Source organism: Adiantum capillus-veneris, chromosome 18, assembly GCF_014529385.1.
Source record: "Adiantum capillus-veneris isolate H3 chromosome 18, ASM1452938v2, whole genome shotgun sequence".
In the NCBI taxonomy this organism is placed as follows: Eukaryota; Viridiplantae; Streptophyta; class Polypodiopsida; order Polypodiales; family Pteridaceae; genus Adiantum; species Adiantum capillus-veneris.
The window spans coordinates 68450029-68459937 of record NC_140948.1 but is presented as its reverse complement, the minus strand read 5'-3'; positions in this window follow the sequence as shown (position 1 = coordinate 68459937).

The following is a 9909-nucleotide window of genomic DNA, read 5'->3' as shown; positions in this document are numbered from 1 at the left end:
GATCCCTATTTTTCCTCCTTTGGATCCCTACTGTGGCCGGTCTGCTAGCTTAACCAATATTCTAGCTTTTTCTCCCCTGGTACCTCCCCACATTAAATGATCAGTTTAATATGAGAAAATAATTTAGGAGAATTAGATATTGATTATTATGACACACCAAATGGTTGTCAAGACAACGTTCTTGCATGGTGATTTAGATGTGGAAATTTACATGCAGCAGCCAGAAGGGTTTGTTGAGAAAGGCAAGGAAGATTGGGTATGCCAGTTGTTAAAGAGTCTTTATGGCTTAAAACAATCACCGAGGGCATGGTACCATAAATTCCACAAGTTTATGCTTTCTCAAGGCTACAAACGTAGTGAGTTCGATCATTGTCTATATACAAAGAAGGCTAAGGATGGCAGTTGGCTGATCCTTATTTTGTATGTGGATGACATGTTGATTGCTGGCAAGCACTTGGAAGAAATTTCAGCTTTGAAGTCAAAGATGGCAAAATCGTTTGACATGAAAGACATGGGTGAGGCAAGTCATATCCTTGGTATGCGCATTGAGAGAGACAGATCAAAGAAGTTGATTTGGTTATCTCAAACAGAGTATATTGACAAGGTTTTGCAACGTTTCAATATGGAGAAGGGAAAGGCATTGAGTGTTCCATTGCCACCATATGTGAAACTTAGCAAACAAGATTGTCCTGTGTCTGAGGAAGAACAGGCTGAAATGGATAAGATTCCATATGCATCTGCAGTGGGTAGTTTGATGTATGCAATGATTGCTACTCGCCCAGACATTGCATTTGTAGTGGGAGTAGTAAGTCGATACATGTCAAACCCAGGCAGGAAACATTGGGAGGCAGTGAAAGGAATATTGAGATACCTGAAAGCTACAAAGAGTATGCGTATGTGCTATGGGAGTCAGGAGCTAAGTGTAAAGGGTTTTACAGACTCAGATTATGCAGGTGACTTAGACAACCGAAGGTCTACGTCAAGGTATGTCTTTACATTGGCTGGTGGAGCAGTATCATGGCGTTCTAGATTACAAGATTGTGTTACTCAGTCTACTACAGAGGCTGAATATGTTGCAACATCAGAGGCATGCAAAGAATCAATTTGCCTTAATCGACTAGTAACAGATTTGGGAATCAAAGAAGAGATGCCTGTGTTATATTGTGATAGTCAAAGTGCTATACAATTGGCTCACAATCCAGTTTATCACTCAAAGACAAAGCATGTGGATGTGAAGTATCATTTCATCAGGGAAATGCTCGAGGATAAGCAACTTCAGCTTGTCAAAGTTCACACCACAGACAATCCTGCTCATCTACTTACAAAAGGACTTCCCTCAGAGAGCTTTGCGCATTTTCGCAAGCAGTTAGGTGTAGGGTAGTACATCACTTCTCTACATCTCTTGTATATTAGCTTGTATAGTAAGCTTCTCTCACACTTAAAGTACCACAATGGACCTTAAGTGGGAGGTTGTTGGGGTATAAAGCCCAATGTGGTTGCCCAGGTAAGTGGGCGGGCCGCCAGGTATGTACACATGTTCTTTTGTAAAAACCTAATAAGAACTCACTATGCTCTACACATTACAGTAGAGCGAGTTCACCATATCATCGTGCTCTTCTTCTCGCACTCTCTCTCGCGTCGCACTTCCGCTCGTACTCCTTCACTCTTGAAAATTTCCCTTCCCTAGGATGGGTAAGGGTGCCCTGCAATTTTCAGGCCTGCCTCGGCGTAGAAGCAACAAAATTATAGAGAGAGAGAGAGAGAGAGAGAGAGAGAGAGAGAGAGAGAGAGAGAGAGAGAGAGGGCCAAGTTCCTTGCCTAAGCTTTGTGTGCGCCGAGAGAGAGAGAGAGAGACAGAGAGAGAGAGAGAGAGAGAGAGAGAGAGAGAGAGAGAGAGAGAGAGAGAGCGCTGACGCGTGTCGCTCAACTCGGACTCCCCAAACCCCCTACCCTCGTCAACCATGCTTTCCTCCCCATGCACGGCCACTTGTTGACAGGTGAGCTAGATGCCGACTCCCCTTCCTTCTCCCATTAGCATTTCCCTTCTCTAGAGCAAGAGAATCTCCTCACATTCGTTTTGCAAAATCGAGCACGCTTGCTCTACTTTCACTTTTCATTACAGAGAATCTTGCCAAGATGCTTTAGGATCTCCAACCCACTCACAATTCAAAACCATTTTCAATTTCAACTCTGATTTTGTAGGATTTGACCTCATCTTATAGAGAGTTAAGTTCGAGCTTAACCACTAGGCTACATGCCTACGGTGCCATTTGGGGTGCCTTTAACCATTAAAAAAAAAAACAATACCCCCCCCCCCCCCTCTCTCTTTGTTTCCCCTCACCCTTCCCCTTTCCTTTCTTCCCTCCCCAAACTAATTAATGGGTTCCAATCCAACCATAAATTTGCCAAGACAAAATTTCAGAAGATCAAGCTGTTTTTTTGGGTTTTAAGACTATCTCTCTCTATTTTGGGATGGAATTTCTCCTTTTCCCTTGCGTTCAACCGCCATTTCTGAAATTGAGAACGGCATAATATTAAGTTGGGACACATTTTTCCCCAACAATGGGCCAAGCACTCAAACACGAATCTCGATTGTCGAAAAGGAACAAAGATTAGAAAATAGATACATGGGTATCTTGGCAATTTTTGAAATTTGAGGGGTATTTCAGGAATTTCCAAAGATTACAGGGATATTTTGGTGATTCTCTGTAATGAAGAGGCATTGGAAGGCAAAAAGAGAGATAATAGAGAGACTTTCCCTTTTTCAAGTAGATGAACCTAAGCATCTCCTCTGAATCCTATAAAAAGAAATGAAAAAAAAAGATTGTAAGGACATAAGAGGAGAGAGGGGACAAGGCCACAAGAGCAGACATCAAGAGAAGAAGAAGAAGAAGAAGAAGAAGAAGAGTATTTTAACGTCGCTGGAAACTATCCCAAGAGAGTTTAAACGTCTATCCGACGAGGAGACTTGAACTCAAGACATGTTATTCAAGAGAGAAATGGCATTTTTGAAACTAAAAACGGCACGATATCAAGCCGAGACACGTCTCCTCCAAACATTGTTGCCTTGGAAAAAAGTTTGCTGCTCTTCCCTCTCTCCGTTTCATCGATTTGCCATGCCCATGGGGAACCCCCCCCCCCCCCCCCCCCCCCCCCCCCCCCTTCCTAGATTAACTTTCATCCAAACTTTTAAAGAAGCATCTTTTGTGATTCCTATAAAAACTAATGAAAAACAATGTTTTGGAGACCTACTCAACATCACTGGGATGTGAGTAGATTTACTAGTCTTTGTAATGAGTGGCATTTAGTCCCATTGTGTTTAGCCAAAACATCCTTGTAATGAGTGTCTAAAAAGATAAATCTTTATAATGAGTGTCTGATCTGACAAGCAACCAATAACAAAAAATTACATTTTTTTAAAACAACCTCTCCTTTTTCATTAGGAAAAAGAGAACACATCACTATGGCGTTAAGAATGGGTATTGTAAATGATAACAACTCCGATTAGACTATGCATGAATGGGATTGTTGAAATAGAATGAACAATCCACTACTACCCTTTCATAATGCTTTTCTAACCAATGATATACCATTTGAATGGTTGAACTAAACTTCACATCAAGACACTTTATAAAAACACTGAAGTGAAAACATATGTCATATTATATCAAACATGATGGTGACAAAAGAGATTTTTAGAGGAATTTGCAACCTCTCCTCTATCATCTATGGCGTTCTTCTTGGTAGTGTTAGGATTTGAAAGGCAACCTATTCTTTCAAAAGATGGGTTGTAGAAAAATTCACCCTTCCCTACAGAAGGGTCTATTTTCAGTTTGCCCTTCCAATTGTTACCATATACATGTGGTAGTGATGTGTGTGAACACACTAGGACCGCCGGGGCATTTTTTCCCTCTTTAGGAGGTTTTTTCCCCGTGCATTGTATATACGCCCATCACTCTAGGGCTATCTATCTTTCCATTGCAGACTAAGTAACACACTCTCTATTGTGTGCCTTGAGCTTCCTTCATCTTCCCCAAGCTGTGTGTGTTTCTCTGCAACCTTGATTCCAACAATTGGTATCAGAGCAGGTCACGTCCTCCCGGGCTTAGTCGCCAGCTGCTCCAACACACTCCTGCTCACTTTCTCCGATTTCAGTGAGCTTTGACGAGCGTTCGCAGGTAGACAAAATTTTTGGGAAAGCTCAATGAGCTTGGTCTGCTCAGAATTTTGATTTGGGCTCATTTCGGCCTCCGTTTCCACTACAAGCAGTACTGCACAGGCTATTTCGTCATTTTGTGCAAAATTTCAGTCAGTGCTGTTTTCTGCATAACAGGTGCCTTATAGTCTTCTACCATTTGTGCTATATAGCACAAGTTGTTCCCGCTCCGTTTCTCCTATTTTCGGGCAGTTTTCACATCAGGTGCAGCATTTAGCATGGCTGACAACAACAACACAGATGTGTTCAAGATGTTTGCTGCTGAGGACAGGTTGGATGGGGATAACTACCTTATGTGGGCTTATATGATGCAACATGTTCTTGTGTCAAAGGGTGTCTGGAACATTGTGCAGGGCATTGATGTACGTCCTGGTTTTGAGGATGTAGGTGATGTTGAGGATGTTGCAGGTCTTGTTGCAAGGATTGCAGCTGTTAGAGTTGTTTTGCCTACGGCAGAACAAGCTCGTTGGGATGTTAAGGATGTGCAGGCTCATGCATTGATTGCGTTGTCTGTGAAGCGCACCATTGTTCCTCACATCCGTTCAGCAAAATCTGCAAAACAAGCTTGGGATATTTTAGCAGGTCTTTATGCAAGCCGCAATGAGGCTAAAATTGCTTTGCTGCGTAAAGAGCTGGAATCGAAGATTATGCATGAGGAGGATGATATGGACACTTTCCTTGCTAGTGTCAAGGATATCAATGAGCAGCTTATTTCTGCAGGTAAAGTCATTTCAGACAGTTCCCTTGTGCAGACTGTTCTTGATGCCTTATCAGATTCCTACCAGACTTTTGCTAGTACTTGGAGACTGATGACCCAAGGAAATCTTGAAGTTGTCAAGTTTGATGCATTATGCACATTGCTGTTGCAAGAGTCACTTTCTAGAAAAAATAGGACTAGGCAGCGTGCAGTTGAACAGGCTTTTATTGCTTCTCAAAGAAAGGGTGGTTACAACAATGCAGCCACTTCTTATGGTTCTGCTGCGAGTGGCAAAAATTCTGTTCCTAATGCTTCTGCTAGCAGTACTTCGTCTGGCAATTCTGGTGATAAGGGCAAAAAGAAGATGCATTGCCATTATTGTAAAGCTAATGATCACTTGATCAAGTCGTGTCCTAAGTTGAAGGCCAAAGAGGCTAAGAAGAAAGAGGGTGGTTCCACTGCAAATGCTGGTTCCACTACAAATGCAGCCATTGTTGAGTCTTCTGTGAAAGGAGACTGTGTTGCTGATGTTGATGCAGAATGGGCTTTTACTGCAGAGTGTACTTACAATCCTACTATCCATGATGCATGCTTGTTAGTTGCTGCAGATTCACATGTGTGGTATTTCGATAGTGGTGCTACAAAGCACATTACCTCACATCGTGAATTGTTTACCTCTCTCGAGTCTGTCCCTCATGGGAATTCAGTCACTTGTGCCAACAACGCCTCTTATCCAGTTCAGGGAGTTGGAAAGATTGTGCTCACTGCTGCTAATGGCAGTTCCTTTACACTTGTTGATGCACTTTATGTACCTGGGATCAAGAAGAATCTCTTGTCTGTATCCGCACTTGCTAGACTTGGACTTGTAGTCAAATTTGTGGATGACAGATGTACAGTTCATGATCTCAGCTTCGGTGATGAAATTATTGTATCTGGGCTTTTGTGCCGTGGGCTGTATAAGATCACTCTATATGACAAGTGTGGACAAAATTTTGCAAATGCTGTTGCAGATTCCAAGGGCTATTTCAGATGCAAAACTTTGGCATGCACGTTTTGGTCATCTGAATTTTGCCAGTTTGCTGCGTTTCCAGAAATTTGATATGGTTGCTTCTTTGCCGCCTCTTGAAGCACCTGTCAAACATGTTTGTGAAGGCTGTATTTTGGGTAAGATGCAGCGTTCTAAATATGCAAAGGATGGTTCAGTTCGGGCCTCATGCAGGTTGCAGCTTGTGCATAGTGATGTTTGTGGGCCCATGCAAACTCCGTCCTTGGGCAATTACCTGTACTTCATGACTTTCATAGATGATTACTCCAGGCATGCATGGGTATTTCCGCTTAAAGCGAAGTCCGAAGTTTTTATGTGCTTCAAACAATTTCTAGCTATGGCTGAAAATGTCTCGAAATGTACTATGGGCACCCTCCGTTCTGATCGAGGGGGGGAGTATATGTCTCATGAATTTAATGCATTTCTGGCTAGTCGTGGGATAAAACACCAATGTATAGTGCCTTATACACCTCAGCAAAATGGTGTTGCTGAGAGGAAAAACAGGTCACTGACGGAAATGGCACGATGTATGGTCAAAAGTCAAGCTTTGCCGCATTCTTTTTGGCTTGAGGCCATTATGTGTGCCACTTATGTACTTAACAGGTGTCCTACAAAATCTTTGCAGTCTATTACTCCATATGAAGCATGGCATGATAGAAAACCTTCTGTTGAGCACATGCGTGTTTTTGGCTGTTTGGCATATGCTTTGGTGCCACAAGTGCAGCGCAGAAAATTGGATGATAAGGCTGTCAAATGTATTTTTGTTGGTTATAGTGCTGAAAGCAAAGGTTACAGGTTGTATCATCCGCAAACAAAACGTATTCTGGTTTCTCGGGATGTAGTGTTTGTGGAAGATTCTGTTCAGCCATCAATCAGACATTGTTACTGCTTTCTTGAATGGTGACATATTTGAGGAAGTTTATGTAACACAGCCTCGCGGTTTTGTCATAAAAGGACAAGAGGACAAAGTGTGCAAATGTAACAAGGCTTTGTATGGGCTGAAGCAATCTCCTCATGCTTGGTATGAGAAAGCTGACACTCATTTGGTCAAACAAGGCTTTCGTAATAGTCCAACAGAAAGCACATTGTATGTAAAGCGTGAGGGTGATATACTTCTCATTGTGGTTCTTTATGTTGATGATTTGCTGATCACTGGACCAAATGAGAGACATATTGCTGAATTTAAGGCTGATTTGAATGCTACTTTCAAGATGAAGATTTGGGGCTGTTGCATCATTATTTGGGTATACAGTTTAAGCAGTGTGATGGTGGTATTGCCTTGTGTCAAAAAAGTTACATAGAGACATTGCTATGTAAGTTTGGACTTGAGGATTGCAAACCTATTGCCACTCCCATGGAAACAGGTTTGAAGTTGAGTCTACATGATGCTGGTGATCCTGCTGATGTCACTCTTTACCAAACTGCTGTTGGCTGCCTCATTTATGTATGCAACACGAGACCGGATATTCAGTTTGCAGTCTCACAGGTCAGCAGATTTATGCATAGCCCAGGGTCTAAGCATTGGCACGCTATCAAGAGGATTTTCCGCTACCTTAGTGGAACTTTACATCTTGGCTTGTTTTATCCCAAGGGGGGATCATTGCCGCTAGACTTACATGCTTTTTCGGACTCAGATTGGGCTGGTTGTTTTGACACGCGAGTGTCCACAAGTGGTTTTTGTTTCATGCTTGGTAGTTCATGTATATCATGGTTGAGCAAGAAGCAACCTACTGTGGCCACTTCGAGTTGTGAGGCTGAGTACAGGGCAGTCTTCACAGCTACAGTTGAGTGTGTATGGCTCAGACGCCTTATGGCTGATTTGGGTGTTCGACAAGACACTTCCAACACTATCTACACTGACAGTCAGAGCGCATTGGCAGTTGCGAGGAACCCAATTTTTCATGCTCACACAAAGCACATTGAGGTGCATTACCACTATGTCAGGGAGAGGCTCTCAGCAGGAGAGATCAGCTTGGCTTATGTGCCAACACAGGACAACCTTGCAGATGTTTTCACAAAGGCATTGTCTCGTGAGAAGCTTGAAGCTTTCCGCAAAGCTTTGGGCTTACTCCCCCTTGTGGACTGATCCTGTCCTTAGGGCATGGCACTTCCCTTTACTCATGTGCCAGCTCTCGTTCACCGCATCACTCCAAGGGGGGATTTGTTACCATATAGATGTGGTAGTGATGTGTGTGAACACACTAGGACCGCCGGGGCATTTCCGTGCATTGTATATACGCCCACCACTCTAGGGCTATCTATCTTTCCATTGCACACTAAGTAACACACTCTCTATTGTGTGCCTTGAGCTTCTTTCGTCTTCTCCAAGCTGTGTGTGTTTCTCTGCAACCCTAATTCCAACACCAATGAGAAAATTTTGCATAATTTACAAGGCAAGATACTATATTCTGTCAATGAGTATAACCAATATACATATAGATATTGTAAATGAGCATTAATATATATATATATATATATATATATATATATATATATATATATATATATATATATATATATATATATAATTAGCCCTTCCATTGACATGTATTCTATTTTTTCACCCTTCTCTATAGAAGGATAATTTTTGAACAAGCCCTTTCAATGACAGACTCAAAAAAACTTTGGCCTTCATACGATCGGCAAAATGCCTTAAGAAAGGTAGATGGGCGTCAAATCCTATCACTGCTCGGAGTCCTTGGCTTTAAAAATGATTTGACAAGAAGACATGTCATGCAGTTATCTATAGGCATGTCTTTCTATAGAGTCACTTTTAATGTCTAGGTTTTGATTTTCCATTTCTTTATGTGACTCATCTTTATATGTGAAAGGTGTTTTCCACGAGGCAGAGTTTACCCCGCCAAGGAGCGTCATCTTTGCCATCTCCTCCCTTTGATTACACTCCCCAGTTTGGAAGAGTTACAAGTTGAGCTCTTCACATCTGCCAATTCTCCACACAAAAAGAGATGTAAAAGCTTTACATAGGATCAAATTAACAAAGTTGTTGATGCTTGCTCAACCTTGCCCAGTGTCATGTTTCTCGAATAAAGCATATTTAAGAGATTGATAATATATATTAAATATATAGTTATGTGTCTTTCTCTCATCATCCTATAGATCATCTATCATATCAGAGTAGTTTTGCACATAGGGTTCACCTTCCCTCGACTATCTAATGCTCGAAAAGATCCTTTTTATAAAACCTTGTAAAACTTACATATGATAAATTTTAGAGCTAGATTGACTATATTTGAAGGTTTTTACACTAAGTTTCTCAAAATTTTGTATTATTTCTCATCTTCAAATTGATGATTTAAAGGTAAATCTCAAATTTTGTAGGTGAGATTACACTAAGACTAGGTTCTTTTCAAGCATTGACGTTGTGATATTGCAGCTTACCAAATTAGTTGTTGCATTTGCAAGCATGGGGACTTCCTATTCACTCCACAAAAATGACAAGATATATAAGAGAGATTGAGGAAAAAGGATGAGAGAGAGAGAGAGGCGTCAGAGCAAGCCCAACTTGACCAAAATTGATTGAGTTGTGTTTGCTCAAGTTCATTCTTTCATGCAAAAGAAAAGTGCACATGATGTAGGCAAAAAAATGTGTCAGTTGTGCAATAGGGTAGAGGGGCCAGTAAGTGGACAACCCCCAAACCAAGGACTATGGTACCCCCAATAATAACTTGTTTTTAGACTAGCTTGACAACCAAAAAGACGGTCTCAAATGGCTATCTCGTTTGAAACAAAGCAAATGTATTGGTTGGTTTGTGGGTTCAAATCTTTGTGCCACATTATGCTGTCTTTTAGCCCAGGGTACATCTCCCTTTTCGTCCCTCTTTTTGTCACACGGGATTGCATAGATGCTGCTGTATCTCTTGATTTGTGGCTCGCGTCAGAATAAAAATTATTCATGTGAATGCTCTTGTTTAGGCGATTTAGATGAGCTGT